Below are 13505 nucleotides of genomic sequence, written 5' to 3'. Positions count from 1 at the left end.
TTCCTTTCCTTTCCTTTCCTTTCCTTTCCTTTCCTTTCCTTTCCTTTCCTTTCCTTTCCTTTCCTTTCCTTTCCTTTCCTTTCCTTTCCTTTCCTTTCCTTTCCTTTCCTTTCCTTTCCTTTCCTTTCCTTTCCTTTCCTCTCCCTCTCCCTCTCCCTCTCCCTCTCCCTCTCCCTCTCCCTCTCCCTCTCCCTCTCCCTCTCCCTCTCCCTCTCCCTCTCCCTCTCCCTCTCCCTCTCCCTCTCCCTCTCCCTCTCCCTCTCCCTCTCCCTCTCCCTCTCCCTCTCCCTCTCCCTCCCCTCCCCTCCCCTCCTCCTTCCCCCCTTCCTTCCTTCCTTCCTTCCTTCCTTCCTTCCTTCCTTCCTTCCTTCCTTCCTTCCTTCCTTCCTTCCTTCCTTCCTCCCTCTCTCTGTTTCTTTCTTTTATAGCAGGGTCTTAACCCAGCCCAGGCTAACCTGGAAGTCACTTTATAACTCACGCTGGCCTTGAATTCTTGGTGATCCTATCTCAGTCTCCTGATTGCTGGGATTAAAGACATGAGCCACCACACCTGGTTTTAGCCCTGTGATTTTATTTAGCTATATATTTTTTTTTTATTTGAGAGAGAATGAGAGAGAGAGAGGTGCCAGAGCCTCTAGCCACTGCAAATGAACTCCAGACACATGTACCACTTTGTACATCTGGCTTTACATGGGTTCTGGGGAATTGGAACTCGGTCCTTAGACTTTGTAGGCAAGAGCCTTAACTGCTAAGCCATCTCTCCAGCCCCAGCCCTGTGATTTTTTTTAAACATGCAGTTTTGCAGCGTGGTGTTTGGGGTCATATATGCTGCATCACTGTGTGACCGACTGCACTCCACATGGCCACTCTAAAGACTCCTGTGTGTCACAGCAACTGACTAACTTTTCTCAGAGAGTGATGGGACAGGCACACGCAAGGAGAAGTTCGATGGTTGAGGTTCCCAGGAAGAACGTGATTTGTTTTTATTGAATGATATATTGACTGATGGGCTTTTTGAGACGAGATTTTGCTCTGTACTCTGTGTCTGGTCTGGAACTCACTATGTAGCCTAGGCTGGCCTTAAACTCATGGCAAGCCTGCTGCCTCAACCTCCTGAGTGCTGCTGAGACAGGCTCACCACCACACTGGACTTAGGTTTGTATTGTATTTTCTTTGGTGAGTATGCACGTGTGTGCACATGTGTGTGTGTGTGTGTGTGTGTTTTCATATGTGAGTGGGTACGTGTGCACATGGATGTGTGTTCATATGCATGTGGAGGGCAGAAATCCACTTCCTTTCGAGATAGTTCTCTTATTGGCCTGGAAGTCATCCACTAGGCTAGACTGGCTAGCCGTGAGCTCCTGGGACCCTCCTGTGTCCACCACTCCCGTACTGGGATTATAGGCGTGGACCACCACACCTGGGTGTTTACATGGGTACTGGGGATTGAACTTGGGTCTTTATGCTTGCATAGAAAATATTTTACCATGGAGTTATTTCCCTAACCCTGGCTTGTATTTTTATTTTTTAATTAATTAATTAATTAATTTTGTTTTTCAAGGTAGGGTCTCATGCTGGTCCAGGCTGACCTGGAATTCACTATGTAGTCTCAGGGTGACCTTGAACTCACAGTGATCCTCCTACCTCTGCCTCCCGAGTGCTGGGATTAAAGGCGTGCGCCACCACGCCCGGCCCTTGGCTTGTATTTTTAAAAGGTGTCTGGTTGAGCTGTGAGTGGGGAGACCACTCAGGCCCAGGTGGGGCAGTCTTTCCAATGTGACAGAATCAAGACTCAGAAGTAGGGGTGTCACTGTCACCCCCGTGCAGTAGGAAGGAAAGGAGAAACTCTAGAGGTCTAAGGACTGACAATGGGTTTCACTGACGCTTTACAGAAAGGAAGAAACAGAGAAACCATTTTCGGAAAGAATAAAAGATTACTGAATGTGGAGGTAAAGGACCATCGAACATGGTTACAGAAGCAGAATAGGTGATCTGCTGGCTGAATGTGTGTGTGTGTGTGTGTGTGTGTGTGTGTGTGTGTGTGTGTGTGTGTGATACAGAGAGAAAGGGGGGATACAATGTGAGTAAAAGCTATTGTTTCCATCCCCTCCTTTCATGAACCAATAACCACCACATGATAAATTGAAGTGCCAAGCTTGTCTCTGAAATATGGCCAGAGACAGACCGGATTAATCACGCGGGGGAAGGCAGGTATCTTAGGAGCAGATAAAGAGAGCAACTGAGCAATCTGAAATCTGATTAGAAACTGCTAAAGTCAGAAGTCCCAGGGAGGAGTTAGGGACTAGTCTTAAAGCAGCCCACTTTTTCACAGGAGGCATGCAAGCATGGAGAGAGACTGATTTAAGATAATTAAAGCTAAGGCTTCATGAAGTGTTCTTGGATACCCAGTATATCTTTCTTCCATGTCTAATACAGACATGGGTGTCCAGTGCCATTAGATTTGCTCACTGAAAGTTGGAAGGATGTGTGTGTGTGTGTGTGTGTGTGTGTGTGTGTATTCCATTGGATCTACAAATATAGGGACTTTTTATTTATAGATTTTATTTTAAAAACATCTTTATTTATTTGCAAGCAGAGAGAGAGAGAGAGAGAGAGAGAGAGAGAGAGAGAGAGAGACAGACAGACAGACAGACAGACAGACAGACAGAGAAAATGGGTGCACCAGGGCCTCCAGTCACTGCAAATGAACTCCAGGTGCATGTGTCACTTTATGCATTGGCTTTTTGTGGGTACCTGAAGGATCGAACTTGGGAATTCAGGCCATTAGGCTTTGTAGGCAAGTGCCTTAACTGTGGAGCCATCTCTCCAGCCCCAAATGCAGGGAGAATCATAGATTGATAGAGTAATGACTTAGCATGGGCCGAGACCCTTGTCAAGAGAGTCAGGGTGGGGAAAGATGGCTTCTAGTCCTTACACTGCTTGCCTCTCACCAGCGGAGTGACCTCGGGCAAATCACCAATACCAACAGACTCCTAGCACTCTCATGACATGCCACGTGTGGTTCCACGCTCATGCCACAGATGACATTTCCATTTGTGCTTGTACAACATATGGCAGCAGTCCCAGCGGGGGGCTTCGCTCGTTTACCCCAGGTACATTCTGAGCCTCTGACATGGACAGACTTGCTGAGTTCACAGAAACCTCTTGGAAGGAAACACTATCATCCCCATTCTACAGATGAGCAAATGGAGGCAGAGAAGTGCCTGAGTTGCCTTGGGTCACACAGATAGTAACTGGCAAGACACAAATGGACCCTGGATTCTGACCCGATTCTGATTAGTGTCAGCCTTTATTTTCTCTGGAACCAAAACCCTAGCTGCTGCAGCTTCCGTTGTTTTTCTCTCCGCACACTCTAGACTCTGGTATCAGCCACGTCCTCCCTCTTGGAGTGGAAAGGCTGAGATGTCAGAAGATGAAGGTGGGTTCTTCTAGCGATGCTGGTGTACCAGAGAATGATCTGGGAGGGAGTCACATCTGTATCAGGGGGACTCTGTCAAGTTGGTCATTGGGTGTCAATATTAAGCATCGGGACGTTAGAGGATGTTATGGCTCTCTGAATGTGTAAGTTACTCTTCTCAGTACACATCCAATGCATGGCAAGAAGCAACTCGAGGAAGGGTTTATTTTGGCTGGTACTTGGAAAGGACACCGCCCATCATGGTGGAGAAGGCAGGGAAGCAGATGCACGAGGTGACCGGTCACACCGAGTCTGCAGCCGAGAAGCAAACAGCAGGGACCCCACTTCCTCTCTTTTATCTCAGTCTCCGACCCCACGTGGTGAAGCACTCAGACCCAGAGGAGTGTTTCCCTGGTGACTTTAAATCCAGTAAGGTTGCCAGTGTATACTAACCACCACACTGAGCCACTCAGGTTCAGGGCACTCAAATGCTGTGTGGTGTTCTCCCTCCTCTGGGTGTCTTGGGGCACCAACACAGGGCTTCATGGCTTGAGCTTCCACGGTCTGAAGATCAGCCGACCTGGCAGCGTTAGGTCTCGATACTCCTGAGGCCATGGCACGGTGTGGTGGTTCCATGCAGGTGTTCTCCATCACCTTACGCGCTCTGAATGCTAGGTCCCCAGCTCGCGGCAGTTTGGGAATTGGAGCCTCCGGGAGGGGATGTATCGTAGGAGGTGGGCTTGGGGGTGTTATAGCCAGCTTCCCTTGCCAGCGTTTGGCACACTCTCCTATTGTGCTGCTGTCCGTCTGATGTTGGCCAGGAGGTGATGTCCACCCTCTGCTCAGGCCATCATTTTCCCTGCCATCACGGAGCTTCCCCTAGAGTCCGTAAGCTAAAATAAACCCTTTCTTCCCACAAGCTGCTCTTGGTCAGCTTTTTTTTTTTTTTGTACAGCAACTCAAAACTGACCATAACATGTTTCTACTTGTAGTTCTACAAGGCACGTTCTCCCCTCAGGGCATCTGGACCGCAAGTTCCAAATGGACAGTGGTGGTGAGTATTTTGGGGATTCCTTTCTGAGCCTTTGCCCATTAAGTAGAAGTGGGAGAGGATATAGGCTCTGGGCCAGAAAGTCGGTGTCTACATCTTCGTCCCTCCACAGCGGGATGTCCGGAAGTCACACACTGCCACAGGCATCAGGCTCCTCCATCTGGGCTGATCCCAGGACCTCTCTGCGTACTGTTTCTGGGATCAGTGAGCTGGCGACAGTCCCTGGGGGAAAGACAGCACTCTAGAATCATAGCAATTTTAAATTCTGCTACTGCTCATGACACCCGAACAGCCTCCACTACGGCTCAGGGAAGGCACATGGCATATCAATGTCACATGTTTGCACGATGCACAATCAGGACTTGAACACAGTTGCAGGTCTGCGGGAGGCAGCTGAGGGCTCCGTGGGAAGTTGAGGGTAAGAAATTGAAAGCAAGCTGGGGCACATTCCTAGCTTTGCCTCCGTCACTTGGTCTTTGGGCCTCTATGTCTTCATCTGTGAAATGGGAATAATGCTAGCTCTGATTGTTGTGGCTCAAGTAGGCAACTATGGAAAAAGAAATATGCATCAAGACATCCCAATTCAGAACTTTCTTCATTTGACCTACTTTTAAAAATTTTAATTTTAGAGCAAGCGAGTGAGTGAGAGAGAGAGAGAGAGAAAGAATTGGTGTGCCAGGGCCTCAGCCACTGATATCTAACTCTAGGTGCTTGCGCCACCTAGTGGGCATGTGTGACCTTGCGCTTGCCTCACCTTTGTGCATCTGGCTTATGTGGGATCTGAAGAGTTGTACATGGGTCTCTGGGCTTCACAGGCAAGCGCCTTAACTGCTAAGCAGCCTCTCCGGCTCTTGACCTACATTTCTATGGTAATCCTTGGCAGCCTGAGGGGAAGTAGGTGGTGGACCTTGAGCAGGAAAGCCACTTGAGACAAATGCCACAGCCAAGTCTGGTGCCATGGAGATTACATCCATCAAGTCTTCATTCTGCCTGCAGTGAGTTCTGTTCGCCATCACACACAGCTGGGGTCAAGGTCAACTGTGCTGTGGAAAGGGCAGATGCTCACTTCATTCTGTGAGGAAGTCAAGTTCGCTGGGTTTAGCAGCAGGAGAAACACCGAGGTCTCCTCTTCTGTAGTTTCACCAGGTGGGTTTTAGGAAACACGTTGCTGGTTTACCGGTTACAATGACATTTTTAGTCATTATCCTTCCTGCGGCCATGCTCTGTGACAGCCTCATGGAGTCCTTCACATGATTGGCTTCGGCACACTGGATGTGGGTTAGTGATAGTGATGTAATCCAAGGCTTAAACAAGCTCTGGCATCTTCTGTTTGTACCCTTGCTCCGCTGTTCCTACCTGAGGTCATACACAGGCAAGTCTGCTTCAGGGTGAACGACGTGAGCCCGTCAACCCAGCTGAGGGCAAGCTAAAGCAGCCAGCACACAGTCAATGTCCAGAGAGACATGGCTGAGCTAGCCAGACCTCTGAACCAACCTCATATGTGCCAGTGATCCCGAGAGAGAAAGGCTGAGAAGAACTGGGCACTGAGTAAACACGTCTTCCTGTCCACCAATGAGACTTGCGGAGCTGTTTGTTACGGAGAACTTCCATAGTGATGAATAAGCAATCCACAGATACGAGTTTTACATATGTAACTATGACTTTGTATTTTGCCACATAATTTTCTCAGCTTCTTTCTTTGCTCTGCGAGGCAACTGGCAGGAAGTGTTATTTTGTGTGTGTGAATGAACACACACACACACACACACACAGAGCCTATATATTCTCATATTGTTCTAGTCAATAAAATTCTGATAGGAGGGAATGGAAAACTCCAGAAGCTTTGCTCTCCCTTCTGTCTTCCTCTTCCTCTCCCAATCCATTTATCTTGACAAAATCCAATGTATATTTAAATAAACAGGTCATATTTGTTTAAGACAAGCTCCCCTCCGCCTGTGCCAAGAATCTGCCTCCTGAACAGTCAAGCCAGACTGCCCTTCCTTTTCAAACATAGTCTTGTCTCCCTCCATCCAGTTGCTCCTCTACCATCAAGCCTCACCCTCTGTCCACCGAGAGGTGCATCTATGACCACTTCCTCTATGCCATCCTCCTCAGAACCCTTCAGCGAGAACCTGTATTTCCGGGGTGCCATTTGTACGCTCCTGTGACACCATATGCCATGCTGGGATGGGGCAGAAAAATCCAGACAAGATAGACTCAGGTTTCCTCTGATTAGTCTCAGGACCTTGGGCAAGTTCTCATCTCTCCGAACCTCACTTTTCTCACCTGTGAGGGGTTGATAGTGAAAACAACGGGCCAGGCGCACGCCTTTAATCCCTGCATGCTGGCAGCTAAGGCAGGAAGATCACTGTGAGTTCGAGGCCAGCCTGAGACTCCATAGTGAGTTCCAGGCCAGTCTGGGTTAGGGGGCTGCTAGAATACAATGGTATCTGCCTCACAGCGCTGTTTGCGAAGTAATACAACTTCAGCACAGTCTACTGGTTACAGTATAGTGAGTACTCCTTATAAGTTAGCTGCTATAATTGTATGCATGGTACCATGGGAACTTGGAGTCCTAGCCAGTGCTTATTTAATGCTCTTCATGTCCCCACTGTTCCAAGTATTTTAAGCACTGTTTTAGATCTTCTCATGTGTTTATTACATTTTAGACCTCATGGCAAATGTTAGTGAAGATAGACTATTTTTATCCCCAATTTATGTATGGGAAAACTGAGGCACAGAGAACTTAAGCAACCTATGTGAGATCATGCAGCAACGAGGCCAGCGTGATTGTGCTTTTGGCACGTCAGTCTATGTATTCATCCATCTTTCTCATTGGGGATCGAGAATGTAATGAATTTTTGTCTCCCAGCGCTTAGTGCAGTGTCTGCTGCAGAAGTTCTGGAAGATGCCAGAGGGTAGTTCTTTCTCTCTTGACGGGCACTCCCTTGAGGGCAGAGGGCTGGATCTCACAGCCCCTGCACCTGCTACTGACTGACTCAACTGGGAAGGACAGATGGCACTTTGACGAAGCAAGAGCTGATTGTCACCCTGGTGGGCACACTCTGGGCTCTGTGCATGCTGCCTTACAACTCAGCTTGATTCAAGACACGGGAAGCAAACAAGGCTTTCAGTGGCCTCAGATAAGCAGGAGGGGGGAATCAGCAGATTGGTGTACAATGCAGTGTTTAATAATGCTGTCATGCCACCCTGTCCTGGTGGAGCTGTTGTACCATCCTGCAGTAAGAACGTGACAACCTTCAGTTGCTGTGCGCAACCCATGCCTGGCATCACCGTGGCTCTGGGCCCCAGAGCATCCACATTTTCTGGTGACAAACAGTATATAGGATCAGAGGACCGGTGGCTTTCTGAAAAAGCATCCTCGTAGGCCTCTGTGAGCCTTTTGTAGTACTGTAGTTCTTCTGCTTGTCTGTCAGTGCATAATTTTCATTAAATATTAAGGAGCTGTTTGTTAAACTAATGCTGTCATGGTAACCAGATTCGGGGTGGGGGGGCTATTGCTGGAATAGCCTTAGTGCTGCCCAGATTGCAGCACGTTAATCAAGGGCTCTTTACTAAGGAGCGAGCACCCATCCCTCTGAGCATCCTGGTGATGATGGCTCTGGAGGACCCTTGAGCTTGGGGTTTGCACTGGCCAAGGCCAGAGACGCAGGCTCTCAGGAGGTTGTGGAGCTGGGATGCGCCTGTGGGATAAACGGTGGATGGATGGACAAACGAGGGAATGCCAGAACTGAAACTCTAGGTGTTTGTGTCAGAGCTCCTTTCTGACAGTTCTGTTTTTCAGTTGCCTTTTTTTTTTTTTAAACAGGAAGAGGGACTTTTGCCAGAGAATTAAGGGAAAAGAGCAAGGGAAGTAAAGGGTGGGAGGCGAAGTTTTCTCTTGCCTTCAGGGAGAGCTAGGGGTCACGATTGTGAGGCAAAGCAGAAACGTTTATAGCCAGACTGCCTGGGTTCAAATCCCAGCTCTGCATAGCCTCACTGGCAAGCCATGGGAGCAATCCTGTGCTCTCCCAAGGTTATGTCTCCACACACACAAGGGACAGGACCCATGGCTGGGTTGACCCTTCCTCTGGGGGTAGGTGAGGGGATTCAAGGAAATGACATCCTGGACACTTTAACACCCCCCCCCCCTTCCTGCTGGGACCTGCTGCTGCTGCTCTGGGTACTGCTGCGGCAGTGGCAAATGTCATAGAATCCACCGCTCAAGGGAGGGCCCTGGGTGTTTTCATGGCTGAAGGGGCCCACTGGCTCCTGACTGTTCAGTGTTGTATCCAGATGCAGACCTGGCTGGACTCCATTGTCTGGTTCTTTCTGAGGTCACCATGTTCCTCCGTCCCCCACCCCCTGCCCGAAAGGACCATAGGGTGGTCTCAGGTAGTCTACTGTGTATGTCTGCCAGAGCATAACATACTGGAACCTTGGACCCTCGTGTAGTGATGTTGAGGTGGGGGGGGGGTCCTTTAAAAGGCAGAACCTAGGAGAAGGTTTTTGAGTTGATCACCGAGAATGCTGCCCAGAGTTACTATAAATTCTCTTTGGACCCACACGAGCGAGAGAAGTTGTTATAACAAGAGCCAGATCAACTGGGAGCTAAACAGATCTCCTTTCTTTATATATCACCTACCCTTAGGTATTTCACTGTAGTGACAGGAAATGCACTAATGCCCAATCTCCATGGTAGATTATTCTTTTCTGTTTTCATATTGAAGCACTTTTATAAATACAAAACTATTCTTAGCTCACAGGCCACACACAGGCTGGCCCCTGCTATGCTGCCTTATAGAGAAATATAGGACAAAAGTAAAGCAAAACCAATAATATATATATACATACATACACATACATACATACATACATACATACATACATACATACATATACATACTATGACTTCCTTCTAAAAATAGGTTGAAGGTACTCATTAATAAAAGAGAAACCTGGGTCCAGAAATTTGAGTTTAAAAATGAAAATAAAACCAACTGTGGTGACTCAAGTAGCCTTGTATGATCATTTTAGAGTCAGTTAAGGGAGGCATAGAGATATGGGTGACCCACCCGAGATCACAATACAGATCTGTGACCTAGCATCAACCCTCTCATTTGCAGGACATGGGCCTCGGTTTGTTTTCCACGCTCACGTGGGGAGATTCACTGTATCTCCTTCAGGGTGGCCATGGGGGTTAAATGAGCTGAGACGCAGAGAGGACTCCGCACGTGGTACGTGCTGGCTCCGTGCTACAACAGGCAGAAACATGAGCCCCATGGATGCCCCATGCCCCAACCCCAGGACTTAACTGGCAAAGCAGAATTAAGCTAATCATCAACTAATCATCTGACCCCAAATAAAACAGATTATCCCGGATTATCAGAGCAGGCACAGTGTAATCACAAGGGCCCCTTGAAGATGCAGGAGGGAGGCGGAAGGTCAGAGTCAGAGGGATGTGGTGAGAGAAAAACTCAACGGGCCACTGCTGGCTTTGCAGACGGAAGGGGACCAAGGCGGAGAAGCAGGAGGCGCGATCTCCAGAGAGGACCACACTTCTATCTCAGCTTGGGGAGACTCCCTGCTGATCGCTCCCCAGTAACGCAAGATAACAAGTTTGTCTTGAGCCACTAAGTCTGTGGGAATTTGCTACAGCACCGCTTGGCATAAAGTACACTGTTGTTTGTCATATATACACCGGGGACCACCCCAAACCACAGATGGCATGGGTGGGCACCCTTCTGGGCACGCTCAGTCCGAGAGGCCTCTTAGTCAGTGACTACTGACAGAGCCCTGAGGCAGGTTTCGGGTACGGGTGGGTTCTGGGGAGTGTGAGAGAGGTGGAAGTTCTCAGGGGACACTGCCAAATTCCCAGAAGATGACACATCTGCACGTAACTACAACGGGCTGCTCAGCGGGTTACCATTTCTGCAAAAGTATTTTGCACATATGCCACGGAGTGTGGTCCAGACGGGTTCATGTTACCCACTGGGTCTGCTCTGATTATGAGAGCTACATCAACCACGCCTTCGCCATCAGCTGGGCGCCAGGTGCCTTGTCAGACTTAACACATGACCTGCGGGGTTCGGTATCTTCCCTCTCCCAAGCTCGCCGGGCGCTGTTCTGAGGCCATGCGCTCTACAACGCCTTGTAAGGACACGTGGCCAGGTCTGGCCAGTCAGTCCATGTTCATCTCTGGTTGTCAACTTGACAGGACTTGGAACCGCCATGGAAAACAAATGTCATATCTGTGAGGGATTTTCTAGATTAGGTTAATTGAGGTAGGAGGACCTCCCAAACTATAGGGGGCACCATTCCAGGGGCTATGGTCCCAGAATGAATGAAACGGAGCGCCAGCTCAGCAGGGGCATTCATCAGTCTCTGCCTCCTCAGGGTGGACTGAATGTGATCAGCTTTTGTAAGCTTCTGCCACCATGCCTCCTCCACCATGATGGCCTATAACCTCAAGCTGTCAGCTGAAATGCACCCTTCCTTCCTTAAGTCACTTCTTGTCAGTGTATTCGGTCACAGTGACAAGAAAGTAACTGTGCAATCCGCTCCCGAGCCACGGCAGTTGGCTCAGAGATGCACATGGGACCTAGGTCTCTTAGTCTCAGGATGTTGCCAAGATCAGGGTAGAAGGAAACAAAACCCTCATTTCCTGAGGGTCTGGCTGTTGGTGGGGAACCCATCTCCAGCAAAGACTGCACGGAAGGAAGCTGAGTCTACATAGATGGAGAGAATTATCAAAAATATTAATTAAGGAATAGAGAGATGGTTCAGTGGTTATGGTGCTTGCCTGCCAAGCCTAATGACCTGAGTTCAATTCCCCAGTGCCCATAAAGGCCAGATGCACAGAGTGGCTCATGCATCCGGAGTTTGGTTGCAGTGGCTGGAGGCCCTAGTGCCTCTCCCTGTCTCTCTCTCTCTGCTTTCAAATTAATTAAATATATAGCTTTAAAAATATTAACTGATTTAATAAAAGAAATGTGACTGACAAGTGTGTCAGGTGAATGCAATTTGTTCTGAAATATGCTATACACCGTGGGGTGCCTTTCACCAAGTGTAGCGTTGTTTTGGGAATCCAGTGACAATCTGTTTGTTTTTGAGCCTTGGGGACAGCCAGACCTCACAGGGAAAGGGACAGAAACTGATACTGAGTAAGGGGCTTTAGCACGTCTTAGATGATTTTCCATCTGTATGGACAGAATCATTTTCCTAGGCTTTCGGTTTCCAAGACCAGTCCAGGAGGGGAGGAGGGGAGGACACTGGGAGCCACGTGACATGCCACGGGTGCTCCAGCTAGCGGCCGATGCAGTGCTGTCTCTGACTTTGGACCAGCAGGGACCACTGGAGGGAGAGAGCAGGAAAAATCGTACCACCCATCAGAGCTTCTCGCAACATCTCCATCTTAGAGAACTCTCTCAGAGCAAGCCTCTCGTCCCCTGATCTGCTCTCTGCAGCTCTGCCAGGTAGTCTTGACTGCTGTCCCTGCCTTGTCTCTCTGTCCTACTGTGGAGCCCCAGCCTACATCTAGAGTGAGGGAGACAGAGAGCACTTGCTATGTCTTGTCATGGGGCCAGACAGAGTGACATGAATCAATTCACTGAATCCTCCCAGCCACATGGTGAGGTGGGCTGCTATTCCTACCTCGCTGTCCCCATTTTACAGATGAGAAGACCAATGCACAGACGTCTACACCAGGGACCTTGATCTTCACCACAGACATCCCCTCTCTCAACTTCCTCCTCACCACTTTATCCCATCATCATTTACTAGGTGTAGGGGCCTGTGCATGCAAAACACAACTCTGGCCTCTCTGCTCAGCTCAGCAGGAAGACATGCGAATATACAATTCATAGTCATAGTCCAGCCTTCCTTTTTCACCTTGTCCCCTTCCTTTGTTCCTCCCCCCACCGCCCCCGCACTCAAATAGCGTCCAGAACACGGAGTCTGCGCACAGCCACTGTCAAGCTCCATCATCATCCAGACTGTAGGTTTGTTTGCAAGGGGAAAAAACAAAGAAACAAACAAACAAAAAAACACACCAGCTCACAGGCAAGGCGTGGGGAGGGCTTACAGTTGTGACTGACCCAGGGGCACCACGGCTGGCCACTCACACCCTCCCTTGTCCTGCGGGTGTCCCTCCTGCCTGATTTCCTCACTTGGGACTGGCCACTTGAGTGTGTGGGGCGGGTCCTGTTCTTATCAAAAGGTCCAAGGCCCTCCATGAAGCCAAGCTCGTGTCTGCCCCACAGCTGCCTTAATAGGCCTTACCCACTTCTGCGTCCTATGGGCTCTAAGGACTGGGTAATAGATGGTCTCAGTCACGTGTTCTTCACGTCTTTTCTCCTGCTCTGTGTGGTCAGAATCTTGGGCCTAACCTTGATGGTGAGACCAGCAGGTAGCTCTTGAGTGGCCCTGATATGGAATGGGGCTTGGCTTCCAAGGCCCTGTGAGCAAACCTCACATCATGCTTTGAGCACTGCCTGCCCACCATGTGAGTAGGTGTTTGTGGTGTTTGGGGGGGGGGGCTCACGTGTGTGCATGTGTGCTATCTGCCATCAGCTCAGGCTGATGGATGGCATTGGGGCCCAGGAGAGACCCAAGGCCAACTCACTGAGTGGCTGCTGCCATCAGAGCAGGCATCAGGAGCAGAGGCAGCCCCGAGAGTTAAGGTTTGAGCCCTCCAAAGTTGCCCTGCTCCAACTTTCCTCTCAACCCTCTCCTGTCCCCTGTCCCCGTCAGGTTCTAGGTCAGCAGAGAATGGAAAGTAAAACCTTCTCCCAGCCCGAGTTGCTCCCGTCAGTGTTCCCCGTGGACACGGCTCCAACCTCTGCTCGGGAGGTCTGCCACCAACCTGACGGGCAACTTCCTACTCACCAATGGGTCTGCGTTTCAGCTCTATAATCAGGGACTGTCGCCTAGTCAACAGCCTGCTCGGGTCGAGGGTGGCCCTTCTGCTGTGCAAGGGTGGCTGTCTTGCCTCTCTTGTACGTGTATATGTGTGCGTGTTCATATGCATGTGGGCAC

The 13505-nt window shown here is 49.5% G+C and overlaps 1 protein-coding gene across 1 annotated transcript in view; it reads right to left on the bottom strand.

Annotated features, from left to right (window-relative positions):
• Positions 1–13505, bottom strand: part of Zhx2 (zinc fingers and homeoboxes 2) — a 198070-nt gene that overhangs the window by 87084 nt on the left and 97481 nt on the right. The window lies entirely within an intron of this gene.

The sequence above is a fragment of the Jaculus jaculus genome, chromosome 2, assembly GCF_020740685.1.
Source record: "Jaculus jaculus isolate mJacJac1 chromosome 2, mJacJac1.mat.Y.cur, whole genome shotgun sequence".
Lineage (NCBI taxonomy): Eukaryota > Metazoa > Chordata > Mammalia > Rodentia > Dipodidae > Jaculus > Jaculus jaculus.
The sequence above is the reverse complement of the archived record's forward strand: the minus strand, read 5'-3'. Positions and strand labels throughout refer to the sequence as shown.